Source organism: Sinohyriopsis cumingii, chromosome 6, assembly GCF_028554795.1.
Source record: "Sinohyriopsis cumingii isolate HCF-2022 chromosome 6, ASM2855479v2, whole genome shotgun sequence".
In the NCBI taxonomy this organism is placed as follows: Eukaryota; Metazoa; Mollusca; class Bivalvia; order Unionida; family Unionidae; genus Sinohyriopsis; species Sinohyriopsis cumingii.
The window spans coordinates 33,389,074-33,403,584 of record NC_142966.1 but is presented as its reverse complement, the minus strand read 5'-3'; the positions used below and the strand labels follow the sequence as shown (position 1 = coordinate 33,403,584).

At 36.0% G+C, this 14,511-nt stretch overlaps 2 non-coding genes across 2 annotated transcripts; both read left to right on the top strand.

Annotated features, from left to right (window-relative positions):
- The first annotated feature begins 3,018 nt into the window (after nt 1–3,018).
- On the top strand, nt 3,019–3,092 carry Trnat-cgu (transfer RNA threonine (anticodon CGU)). Its single transcript has one exon. It is a non-coding gene; the product is annotated as a tRNA-Thr (tRNA).
- Nucleotides 3,093–4,116: 1,024 nt separating this feature from the next.
- On the top strand, nt 4,117–4,190 carry Trnat-cgu (transfer RNA threonine (anticodon CGU)). The gene has a single exon. It is a non-coding gene; the product is annotated as a tRNA-Thr (tRNA).
- Nucleotides 4,191–14,511: the final 10,321 nt, after the last annotated feature.

Genomic DNA, 14,511 nt, shown 5'->3' with positions numbered 1-14,511 from the left:
ATAACCCCAACTTATTCGGGCATAAACAGTATCTAAATTTTGGCTCATAATATGTATCTAGTGGTTGCCATGTTAACGACAATGGACATAAATGACACTCCCTCCCACCAAGCTGAAGCACAAACATAAACAGACAATTTGTTGTTAAAGCAGGCATTTGAAATACTCGTAAGTTTTGTTATATAGTAACTTTTAATCCTTTTTGTGATGATAGAAACGTACGATATTTTTTTATGTTACCACTGTTCTTAATTAAAATATCCATTTAAAGCATATTTATTTCTTGGTTGCTAATAATAAAGGTTAGTGAAAAAACAGCTTGCAATTATGCTGTTACCATGGTTAAAATCATGCCTTAATTTTGGAACGAAAATGCTTAATCATGTTCAAGAATATGGCTACATAGCTCAGTCAGAATAAAGTGCTGGTCTCATAAACTGGAGGTCGATGGTTCCAATTCACCCTGAGCATTGTAGCATTACCCATTAAACACTCTGAGCAAGTGCTTAGGGTACCATCCCTACAGGAGCACCAGAAAAATTCAAATCAATTTTTGATGAACGAATTATATATGACCATTTAGATCTGCATGTACGAGTATTTTGATTGGGAATAATGGCAACGTTGGTATTTTCCCACCTTTGTAGCTTTTAATATTTTTTTTAATAAGTTTCACATTTTATATGGGGTTTTGGATTGAGCACCGTAGTATATTCAGTGCTCAGGACCCTGAAAGACCTTAATCCGGCACTGAACTTGAGTCATGCATTGGAAGATTCACTATTTTCAGATTCTTGTTCACTAACTCCAGTATTATATAGTCCATGCTATTTGAATACCTATGACGAGTGTTCGACTCCAAACTAATCCTTTACATTAATATGTGAGTAGTTCGAATCCCTTTTATCCGTTTTTTTTTTCTTTCTCCCTTTCCATTGAATACTTCAGTCCTAAGATCTGAAATTTGAATAAGAAGCGAGATTTTAACAAAGAGATCAAAGATTTCAAACCTGCTTTATGAGCTGATTTTGCGTTCATAGGATTTTCATTTCAGACAGATTTTGATTGGAATGGTCTATGATTTTAACTCGTCTGGCAGCCTCTTTAGGTCTATCGGATCTAGTGTTACAAGTCACTTGAGAAACAATACTGGCGAAGTATTAAAGTAATATTTTAATCACGATTTTAGTTTGTTTGAGGAAAATGAATTTGTCTTCGATGATTGATAAACTTCTGCTTCTACATTTTGCCTTGATTATGCTCGTGGCGTTCATAATGCAAACTGATATATTTCGCTTACTGACACAATTATCGCGAGGTCGCAAACACATTAAAATTACTATGAGTATATGAAGATCGTTTGTGAGTGAAACGGTGATGGAAATTTAATTAGACAATATTTGAATTCATGTGCCGGAACATAAAATTGCAGGTATAATGACAAAAGTATGAGATTAACTCAAATCCACCTCCCGACATACCATGTCCTTCTCTTATTTTGGTAAAATACACCCAGACAATAAATATGCTACTCATTAGCTCAAAATTATTTATTTGTTTTTTTATAAACAAAATAAAAACAACACAAATTTTAAAAAATCTCTCTCTCTTACCTCCAGCATTAGCAATCGTTTAAAAGTTAGCTGCACATATTTTCAGTCTGAATATAATCAGATAACCACTGTTCTACGTGAAGTTCTGACAGCGACCGCTTTGGGGTCATGCTCTGGTGACCTTTGAGTTAGCAAGTGGAAATGCAGCTTTCAGAAATTTGAAAGTAAATCAAATCGATAGGCACATACAGATATTTTTCATAATGCCGTCTCCTATGATATAAGGAGTCATCTAATTAACTGATAACATTAACGATTATGTTAATAACATAGGTCATCAGAATATGACTCCAATGCAGTAGCTATCAGATCTTCACTTATGACAGTGGAGATCTGATTTTAATCAGACCAGCAGTATGTGAACCTAACTTATAAATGATGCTGATGTTGAAGGTGAGTGTGATAATTTGTTGATTATAGCGATTGAGTGTTGGCTCTTTTTGGCTCTTAAGCTTTCTCCAGATGCGAAAAGGTTTTACACCAAAGTATTTGACACTGTCAAATTGGTTTCGGATGCATATGTAAAAGTTAAAATGCCAAAATGCAATTCAGTCATCTACATCATTGTTAGGCCTGAATATGCATGACAAAAATATTACGGAAACGATGTCAGTAAAAGACTCTTTTATTTTGTAAGTCTTAACTCTCTAAACGGACACTGTGTGGACGATTGATTTTAGGCGCTCACTTTAAAAGATCACTGACATAACATCTAAGTCCGCGTGGGATCAGATCTCTACAATGCTATTAAAACGAAGCAAGTATAAAAATAATACTTTAAGATAAAGGAATGTTATCATATAGGTAGTTGTCAATTTCCGCTTTTCATGAGACATGAATAACTAAAATTTGAAACAGCAAAGTCTAACTGATTGGTGGGATCTCGGCATGGAATATTTTTATTTAAGCATTATTAGGAGCTGAAAGATTGTTTACATTAAGAAGTGGTTGTTATGAAAACTTCAGTGAAAATGTATTCATCAAAAGAATCAGTTCTAATTGTTATACTTAAGTTGTAGTTGTTGTAGTTGTTGTAGGGTTTAACGCCATTTTTCAGCACAAGATATGCTATACATGGCGGCCAGTATTAATGGTGGAGGAAGAACCCAGGAAATCCCCAGAAAGAACCACCGACCCTCGAGAAGCTACTGGCAAGCTTTCTCACATACCCACATTGGCCGAATCCGAGACTCGAACCTACGCAGAGGTGAGATGGCAGTGATCCGTAACGGAGAGCGCTTTAGACCACTCGGCCACTCGGGGCCCCCGTTATACTTAAGTATATATTGAGATAACATAGCATTATTCTCAAGTGCTATATTGCCTATGACATACATTGCTTGCAACGTATCTGTTGGTGTGGGTTAAACGTCAATAGCACAGTTTATAATGTTTAGGCACTGACGACGCCATAGCTCAGTTGGTTAGAGCGCCAGTCTCGTAAACTGGAGGTCGAGACTTCGATTCCCTCTGGAGCCAATGTTTTCAAACTTTGAATATTCAAATCGTGTCAATTCATTGTGGGATAAATCTGATCTTTCTATGTTTGTGTATTCATTTGGACTTTATATATTTTATTCACTACACGAGGAAAATAATATTTGGCTTCGGTGGCCTAGGGGTCAGAATGTTCGCCTCGGATGCGGGAGGTCGTGGGTGCGATGGCCGGTCGAGTCATACGAAAGACTTACAAAAATAAAACTAAGAGCTACCTCGCTTGGCGCTCAGCATAAAAAGTCACACTACAGACATTGTAGCGCTATGACTCCAGAATTGTTTAAACTACGTTAAAAATCCAAACCACACACACATACACACACACACACGAGCGCGTATATATATATGGTAATGAATTCCAAGTCCCATCCGTGCTGCACGTGCGGTTATCCCAAATTCCAACACCAACGGTAGACCAGCTAGCAATCAGCGAAACAGTTTGAGTAATAAGGAAATAGTGTATGAGCCCCTCGCAGCATTGGAATGAATTTCTAATAGCGGACTGTCTGTTTATGAAGTCTAGCCCAGAGGTGCGAATTTGTACGAGTTGACTCGACCAAATAAAGAACCAGTATGTGGCTGTTATCACTGTTTCTATACCCTCAAACACAGACATTTTTATTTTTTAGCGAAAGCATCGTCCCGTTTTTCCTTCCTTAATAGCACAGTAATCAATATCGGATAAATGCATATCGGTTAAATTCATAAATCGTTTAATTTCATAAAATTTGCTAGTCTCAACCATTGACTTTATACGTATTTGACACCGCTTAATTACATAAGCATGGTCTATTCATACAAGCGGAATTTACTGTGTATATATATATATATATATATATATATATATATATATATATATATATATATATATATATATATATATATATATATATATATATATATTATTATTATTATTTATTTATTTATTTATGTCAGGCAGTATGCACATTAGTTCTTCGAGTAGTTTATAAGCCAATAACACACTTTATGAAAACAAGATACAGGCGGCTCCATAGCTCAGTTGGTTAGAACGCCAGTCTCGTAAACTGGAGGTCGAGAGTTCGATTCCCTCTGGAGCCAATGTTTTTCAAGTTTTTTAAACATCTTCAGTTTTAGCTATCTCGATGGCTTCGAAATGCACTGCCATCAAACTGAAGCATACGATTTAAAATCTTGACAAATCTTTGACAGAATGTTATTTTGTTTCTCGTATAACACGGAGTAAACTGTAAACTATCCGTTGCTGAATCATATCATATAGACCCATAATGATCGTAATGCAAGTTATGTGATACTGGAACGGACAGGTAAAACACTTACTTACAGAAAAACCTCATTAATCACTGTTCTTATCAACATTGCTAGAATTTACATTTGTTGTCTATACCAAGTGAAATCATCACAGCTGCACAATGTTCCTTACTCTACACGAGAACAGACACTCTTCTTCGTCTCAACTCCATTCTCTGTTTACCGTAATTTCTTAATCAGAGTCATCGGATGGAAAATATTTGGACTGCTAGTCACTGTTAAAACGTTGCACGAAAACACTTCCTTTAGGACTTTATCCATGTGGGGTATATTCCGGACCAGGATCTTGATCGGCGTTGCGTTTTAAAGTTCATTTAGGTCTCTAACAATACATGAAATAATTCTATATACATTGGTGGAATTATCCATATTTTTAAATCTTTTTATGATTTTGATACTATTATGTATATATATATATATATATATATATATATATATATATATATATATATATATATATATATATATATATATATATATATATATATATAATGCTGTAATATTGCTTTGTGTGAAAAATATTCCATGTATTTTGTGTTTATCTTGCACTTTTCATTTACTGCTATCCTTAATGTTCCAATTATCAGGTTTCAGTTACAAGAACATGGTGACAGCTTCAGTTATCATTTACTTAATAAATAAACTAACTTAATAGGATGCATTTTTAGGAATATTTCATTTAAGACGATGTACATTGCTAGTAAAGCCTTGTTCAATATACAGCTAAAATAATGTTACCAATTACGGCATGCATGAGACATACAAAGTCACTAAAATTTCAAACGACGAAGATCTTCCAGATCGATGGGATCAATGTCCAGGATATTGGTATTGTATATTTCGTGGGATCTGAAAGTAGCGAAGATGCAACCGGTAAAAAGGTGAATTAATATATTCGTTAATACAGTGAGTGTTCACGTGTATGCTTAAGTCCAGGTGTATTAAGAGAACACTGCATTATTCTCAATAATGTATCAGCTGCAGAAAATAGCGTATTATTAGTTCAATATATAAGTGTTACATATGTCAGACACAGCTTGACGCTTAGTTCTCGGTAAAGTTAATATGTCCAGAACGAACTTTATGAAACGTTGTTTGAGGTGGCTGTATAGCCAGTCTCGTAAACTGGAGGTCGAGAGTTCGATTCCCTCTGCAGCCATTGTCCTTTTGGTTTGTCAATTCTGGACAAACGACTAAAGCTGGTTAGAATGTAATTTTGTGTCTTAGTATAACATGGGATCAACCAGTCAAACGTTAAATAACAGCATAAAGCATGTCATGAAAGCTGGGTGACTTTCGAACGGACCGGTAATCAACTGTAATGCAGAAAACCATATTAAGTTTCTTAATTTGCAACCTTCAACGAATCTAAGTTTATGTTGCACACTGCTGTTTCTGGTGTCTTGCTATTCTTCTACCTTTGAAACTCTGTCGTGCAAAATATTATCTCTTTATTAAATTATCTCTTTTAAACATCCAAGAAAGGAACACCAATCAACTATCAGAACTACGCTGACAATGTTCAAATTAGCAAGTTTGGAAAAGGAAAGAAGTGTTGTTTGCATTAGAAGAAATACTATTTCTTAAGAACGTAAGAATTCACATTTCGTTGTCAGCTGGTTACTCGGAATTCTAGGTGCCTTTTATGATCCATACGAATCCTGGAAAAGGTTCAATTACGGTTCACATTCAATCCATGACTAATGTGACTGGTTGGAACATCATGCTACATGTATTCGGCATGATGCCCCAGTGATAGACCTCAATTTAAGCTGCCACACTGCAGACATCGTAGCAAGATGACTGGAAAAAATTAAAGGTACGTTAAAAATCTAAATCACACACACACTCAACCGACCTGACTTGTATTTTGTAATTCTGTCATCTCAAGTCCGATTTAAACATTTTTGTCTAACGAATTTGTCGAAATGTTAGCCAAGACTCTTAATAAATCCTCTGTCTGCGTGAGTTCAATTCTCAGGCTCAGCGAACGTGAGTAAGCGATAAAGCTTGCCAGTAGCTTCTCATGGGTCGGTGGTTCTTTCCGGGGTTTTGCATGTTCTTGATCCACCGGTTATATTGGCCGCAATGTATAGCCTATCTTGTGCTGAGAAATGACGTTAAACCGTGCAACAAACAAAATCTCGATAAAACCAACGAACCCTCGATAATCGAAAGAAAGATTCACCTCGATAATCAAAAGAAAGATTCAAGGAAAAGATACAGAATTCTCGTGCTGCTGTTTAAGAGATTGGTGAATAAGCCAGTTCAACACCAAAGTTGCAACTGTACCTTAAAAACCATATTGTGAACTCAAACTGTACATTACCCTGACCCCAAACAGCACATTACATTGATCCTTACACACAGCCAATAGCATTATTGTGACCTGTGTTGGTCTATATTTTCGTTATTTCCGCATCATAAATCTTTGCCAGTCGTGCGTCAGGTTCAAAATGCGTAGCAGCAGAGAGGGTGAACAGACCATAGAATTCCGACAAAACAAATAAAACAAACAAATAAATCATCTCGTAGAAAGGTCCAGATTTTACAAATGAACTTTCCTTGAGATGTTTATTTTTGCAATGACCGATTGTGCTAATAAAACCTCAGTTCGAAATAGTAGCTGAAAAAATAAAGTACTCTACGTGTTTATTTATTTCTTGTTTATTTTTTTGACGACCAACGTTGGTAGGTACCCTCTCTGCTGCTATTAATTTACCACCATACCAAGTTTGATGAATATTTTTCAACGCGTTCTCGCTGTCGTTTTTCCTCATCTGTTTCATCTTCATCTGAATCTTCGGAATTTGTTCTATGTTTCAAGTAATATTCAAGTTCTGATGGTGGTTTTTCTATTTTTGGATTTATGTTCTTTCTTTTTCTGTAATAGTTCATCAAACTTCGATATCGATCTCCACCGCAATTTTTGCAAATCTGATATAATCCTCTAACGCCGTTGTTACATCCAACACATCTTCGTGGACCAGCATGAGGGTTTTTCTTTATAAGATAATTATGTTTCTTGCAATATTCTCCACGACACCTTTTGTTGCATTTATCTGTTGTTCCTTGACGCAGCCACGCACAGTTGTTCATTATATTAATGATATCTGTTTAATTCAATTTAATTTTATCATCACCCCTGTTACCCAAATATTTTATCAATACCCACACGATATCTTGTTCTTGGATCATGTAAATTTATTGTTATAAATCCATGCGGGGTAGCTTGCGCTCGTGAGAAGAAATTTTTGAATTTAATTATATCCATGTCACCACCACACCAAGTTTGATGAATATTTCGCAACGTGTGTGTGTCTACGCCATTAAACACAACTAAAATGTTGCAGTTGTCTCTGATCACCTTTGGAATTTGTGTATATCGTTGAGTAACATAGATCACGTCTGTATTTGTATGTCTCCCTCGGGAAAATATTCTGGCTGGATTTGATTGTTTATCTAGCATCACATCGTCGTATACAACTAAATTATTAATAAATCCATCTATGGAATCTACGGATGGTGCTTCATCAATATCGGTTATAAACTCTATAACATCATTATCTTCATCCAGTAATCGCGCGTTTTTATTGAAATCTTTAAGTACATCATAACATCGCTGATCATCAACGGATGGTGCTACTAAATACAACTTATCCCATTTCAACCATCTCATTATCAGATTAAGTAATAATTGCGTCTTACCCGATCCAGATGGTCCTATGATAATCATTCTGATGGAATTCGGTAGCGCAGGATGATGCTTAACTGGCTCTCGCTGCCGAGTTGCTGAGAAATCAATTATATCCATATATATTATAACATGAATTTATATTGTTTACGCTGTAAAGTTAAAACTCCAACTATTGATTTAGCTACAGTTACAGCAAAAAACAAAAAAATAGCGTACGGTGGAAAATGTTCTGTATGCTGTAGAAAGAAATTTTCGTTTTTACCTAATAAGCGCGGTGGTGATATTGCTAATTTGATGTCAAAGTTTCCAGGTGCTCCATGGGCTAAATACAGCGGAGAAAAACATCTACCAGGATATAATTATTGCGGTCCTGGTACTCGACTCGATATCAGGCTCGATAATCAAGATCAACCAAAACCAGGCGAGGAACCAATAAATGCTATTGATCGAGCTTGTCATGCTCATGATGTAGCTTATAAAAGTAAAAATCTACAAGATAGGCATATCGCAGATGTAAAATTAATTCATTCATTAAATTCTATAAAAAATAAAAATATTAGAGAATCATTAGCTAATTGGTTAGTAAGATCCTCGATGAAAGGTAAATTAGCGATTGGGGCTGGTAATTAATAATGGAATCAATTTATTATTCACCGAGAGGATACTGGAGAGGCAAAGCAGCAATTGGTAAACTTGTTGATGCAGCATCGGTTAAACATTCTACTGCTAAAACGTGGTTATCTAAACAAGCAATATGGCAAATTTATCTACCACGACCTAAACAAATTCAGTACGCGTATTTCGATGTCAGTGTTCCTAATGAAGTTCATCAAGCTGATATTCTGTTTCTACCGCATGATACTGTGCGTGGAAAAACGTACAAATACGCGCTAACCGTAGTTGATGTTGCAAGTAGATATAAAGAAGCAGAGCAGCTATCAGCGAAAACATCATCTGAAGTAGCCGATGCGTTTGAACGAATTTATCAACGAGGTGGTCTACGATGGCCACAGCTACTACAGGTTGATCCTGGTAAGGAATTTCTTGGTCCAGTATCATCGCTGATGAAACAACATAATAACAAAATACGACGAGGTCATACTGCAATTCACCGTGATCAAGCAATTGTTGAGCGATTTAATCGAACACTTGCTGAACGGTTATTTGGATATCAATACGCGAGGGAATTTATTCAGGATAAAAGATCTCGCGAATGGGTTGCAAGATTACCAGGCGTGATAGCTGCATTAAATAATGAGATCACACGAACAACCAACATGAAACCCATTAGCGCGGTCACAAAAAAAAATATACCAACACAACGGAAAGATGCTGGAAAACAAAAAATATTAGGTGATGTTACAGTCAGATATTTATATGAGCCTGGTGAACTTGAAGGTGGTAAGGCGAGAGCAACTGATCCTATTTGGAGTGTTACCACACACAAAATATCTACCGTGACAAGATCCACTGGAAGAAACGTAGGCGTTTCCAGACCTGCAATCTACAGATTAGATTCTGCTGCTCCTCAACGTGGATTTACACGTGAACAACTACAAATAATTTCCGCGGATACACAACTACCGCCGCGATCACTTCGGTGATTTCGATCACTTAACTAGCACTAGTGCCAGCGCCTCTACGTCGATTACACTCAAGACAGGTTAACATGGTATTTTCTCGTGTATGACCGCGACTATTATCTTTTCTATCTACGGTAAATTGTCTTGAATCATTACTCCAATACCGCCATAACATTATACAATTACAACTGGTGCAATGATTGTTCTGCTGCTGTTTTAACTCAATAATAAATTCAACATCAAGATCAAAGTCACGTTTATTTTTTTTATCAGATTGTTTGTATCCGATTAATTTTTTTCTTATTATATCATCATCGATGATGTTAAATTTATTAACGATTTCAGGAATTATAATTCTACGTAATTGAGATATATTTCTGACCCTCGATACCGCCAAATAAACTAAATTTGACCACTCGATGCGATCGTCTACAATCCAGACTCGTGTGTCAGAAATAGTTAATCCCTGAGACGAGTGGATCGTCATAGCGTATCCCAACACCCATGGAGATTTGTCAGCGCGTAGTGCATCTTCGACCACACTGATATCAACGGCGACAATATCATTTAATACGAGATTCTGTTTCCTTGACTCTGTCAAGGGTCCTGGAATATCAACATTAATATTCTGTTTTCGTGTATCTGATGGTCTATAACATAACGGAACGGGTAGTTCTGAATATTGTTCTTTATGTAGTTGAAATAACTGCTGTTGTAAAGCGTCTCTGATTATTTTTCTACTTGCTACGATCAAATCGTTGGGTCTCCATAAATTCAAAAAATCACTCATTGATGTCTCTGAGATCACTCCACGTATTATTTCACACTGAATTTTGTTTGATTGTAATCTGATTAATTTTTTAAACTCCTTTAAATTTGCATCAAGAGCTCTATGATCATCATCTATTTCTTCGTAATAATCAACGAAATTTTTTAACCAATCATGTGGAGATGGTCCAACAAAGGGCGGAGGTTGACCATGATCGCCACACATTATTATGGCGGTATTTTTCGTCAACAACCAATCAAGAAACATTTTTAATGTATCCAATGACACCGTGCATATCTCATCCCAAATAATTATTTTAGGTATATATTTTTCTCCCATCCGTTCAGGAGTCCATGTATCTCCGCGCCATCGGAAGAAACTATGATACGTACACGATTGTACTTGCCTCTGTTTCATCTCACGTGCAAGTCTATGTGTGGGTGTCAGCACGATTATATCTGAATTTCTAAAAACATTAATCGTTCGAGTTGTTTTGCCGCATCCACCAGGTCCATTGAGATATACTGTCTTATATCTAGTTATTGGATCACTCAACGATGGTGCTTTCGACATTTCTGATATTTTATTACCCTCACGATAAAAATCTCTCACTGGAACATCTGCTGATTCTGTGTAATTGTGTAATAGTTCCTTTTTTATTCTCCACGAACCCCATCGTTCATCATTACTTGTAAATTTCATAACAGGTTCTAAATATTTACTTGAAATATAAAACGAGTCCGTTGCGACTCTGACTGCGGTCTCAGGAAATCTATTAATCATCGATAATAAATTTATAGAAACATAAGCCAACATGGAAGATCTTAGATGAGTATATTGCGGGGATACGTCATTTATGTAACTAACGATCGTACCTAATTTTGTTCCGTCGGATAAATAAACACTCTCTCGATTTACAAATGTATTTTTCGCCGTTGTATCAGCGATTATAAAATCGTACTCGGCATCATCTAAAATTAATCGTGCGTGATGTCTTTTATAATCATATGCACCACCTTGAGTAAATTTACCTATAATTTTTCTACCGAGATCTTTTGCGGTTTTGAGTTTATTAGGAATATCATCTTTGGAAATATCAGGATATTTTTCCTTAAACTCGCTAATAACTTCAGAATCTGACATGGGCAACCAAACTTTGGTCTGTGCATGATATGATATAATTGCCTCACTGACCACCAACGATGTCAGTATCGCACAATCTAGCATATATCGCAACAAAACTATAGGTGCCCAACGTTTTTCAAAAAAATGTCTGCCAAACCAAACATAACAAATCTTGTGAAGATTTTCGTTAAACTCGAACGACTCAATACAGGCGAATCCAGTCAGATCAAAATCAGGTAATGGTCCATTAATTGCCACTCGCGTCATCTCGTTTGTAGGGTGACCAAATCTTTCAAAGTACGTAGAACAATCTCCATATCCCAGAAAACTTCCTGGATAACATGCAACCATATCAACCGAAATAACATCATTGTAATTGTATTTGGTATTCCATAATCCGCCATGTCCATATTCGACGCAACTTGCGCGTACGTCCTCGAGTAAATCAAATCGTGTTGGTTTCCATGAATTTCGTTCTCTGGCGAAATGAGCCGCAACAGATGGAACGGTAAAACAATTAGTTAGTAATTTGTCAGTATTTTCCGCGTGCTTGCACTGTAAAAACGTCGCAAGATTTTTCATCTCGTCATGGAGGGATTCTGTGCGATATATTTCACCGTTCGGTTTGACAAACTGATCAAATTCACCCTCCTCATTACTTTTAAATAACCATACCGATACAGGATCGGTTTTACTTATTTCGTTGATAAAATCAAACATATCTGTGGGGTAAAATCTAACAGTTCGATCACGTGGAAATATTGTTACCGCGTTAGTCCATGCGTGCGCGTTATGATCGATAATATTTATTGGAGCTCCCTTCGATTTATATTTCGACTGGTACAGTACTTCTCCCGTTATTGTCGCCACAGTTATTGGAAATTTTAATATTTTTCCTAACTCAGCAACATCTTTTATTGTAGCACCGGTGTCCTTAACTGAATCAGCCCACGAGTTTATTTTTTCACGCCTTAAATCAGTTAATCCATTTCCACGCATCGCGTTTGTAAAGTGTTCTATTACTCGTTCAGCCACACAATTTAACCTTGAAAATTTCATCGGCGCTAGTTTATCAACGTTGGGTTTTTTATTTATCTCATAAATTCCATAAATAACCGCCGTTACAGGATATGCTCGCTCATAATACGGTTTATCAATACCTGTCAGTAGACCCGGTCTGGAATTTTTACTTAATATGATAGTTTTATTATTACCAAGGACAGGATCATATTTGTCACGGATAATCCAACTATCTGTTTCTGTTAATACAATAAATTTTACTCTGAAGAAATATTTTTGATTGCCCTCGTATTCAGCGATGTAGTTAATGATAGTTGCCGCTCGCTTGTCGTTCATTGTGGCGTCCGTGACAGTGTTTCGTATAATCTTGAACGTTGACCATGTATGAGATGCACCATCCGTGTAAAATTCTTTCTTGGCGTCGTGAATTTTCGAGATCAAACTTTTATTTTTCGGATCAACCAGATCTCGCACTGGCAAGTCAGAAGATAATCTGTCAAGGTTGAATTTATACTTAACAGGCCTAGTTTGGGATAATCTCTCAAACTCGTTCATATAATTAAAACAAATATTTAAATAAAGAAAATTATATATATATATACAATGTCCCAATGCAGATGGTTGATGATCGGCTCAGTAAATCGATGCAACAAATCCTGTAGAAAGGAATTTTGTTGGATGCACTCACAAAACATACGACGAGGAAGTCTAGGACCAATACCATGTCTACGGTGTGGTATTGGAGTGCGAGGAAAGACAGAATTATGTGGGAAGTGCGGCGGGAAACGGTTCAGAGAACTTAAAAGATATTATGACAAAAAAATAGTAGCGGTGAAAACGCTATAAAATCCGTGAGGGATTATATATCAAGATTTCAGACAAACAATGATTTAAACATATAATATTATTATAATGGAGCAAAATATATTTGTCCCACATCCTGTCATAACAAACTATGAATCAAATATTAATGGTATCATCAGACACTGCAAGTTGAAGAAACAAGTTGGTTATATTACTAATGCTGGTTATCTAATGTTCACATGCGGGGGGGGAAAAGAAACATTATCTGTGTCATAGATTTACATACGAGTGTCACAAGGGTTTGATCAATGATGGTCTTGTTATTGATCATATTGACGGGGACACTCAAAACAATAATTTATCCAATTTACAAGCTATCTCTCACAGCGAGAATAATACACGCGGTAATACAGGAAGATGTAAGACAATCGGAAAGAGGGCGGTAATTTCCTCAAACATAGAAACTGGCAAAGAAATTATGTTTCGTTCAATATCTTCTGCTGCGAAATATTTTGATATTCACCCGCAATCAGTACAAAAAGTCGCAGAAAATATATATAAAACAGCTTTATCGAAAAAATATAAACAGAAAATTATCTTTAAGTATCAATAACTATCATCACCACATTATTAACTATCATCACCACATTATTAACTATCATCACCACATTGAATTAATTTTTTTAATTTATGTCACAGGGTCCTCCATACACTACTGAATTTTTGATTACATAAGGGGAGATTACTTTGTAATATATAGTTTTCTTCGTAGATGGTTGGTTTTTTATGATCGTAATTAGTCAGTTTAACTAATTACATCGTATAGTGCCGACGAACCTAACTCATTAGACTCATAAGTATTATTTATGGTTTTTAAATATTTCCCCATCATACAACACATGATAATATTATTGATCCGTAGGAAGCTGTGTGTGAAACAGAAACCGTTGCTCATTGTAATCGACCTGCAGTTGTGTGTTCACTGAACTTACATTCTGGAAAGTTCTTTGACTGGTGCATTAATGCCACTGTATTATTGATTTTCAGTCTACTTAGGAAACCCGCTACAAATACAGAAACTATTATTCAGAA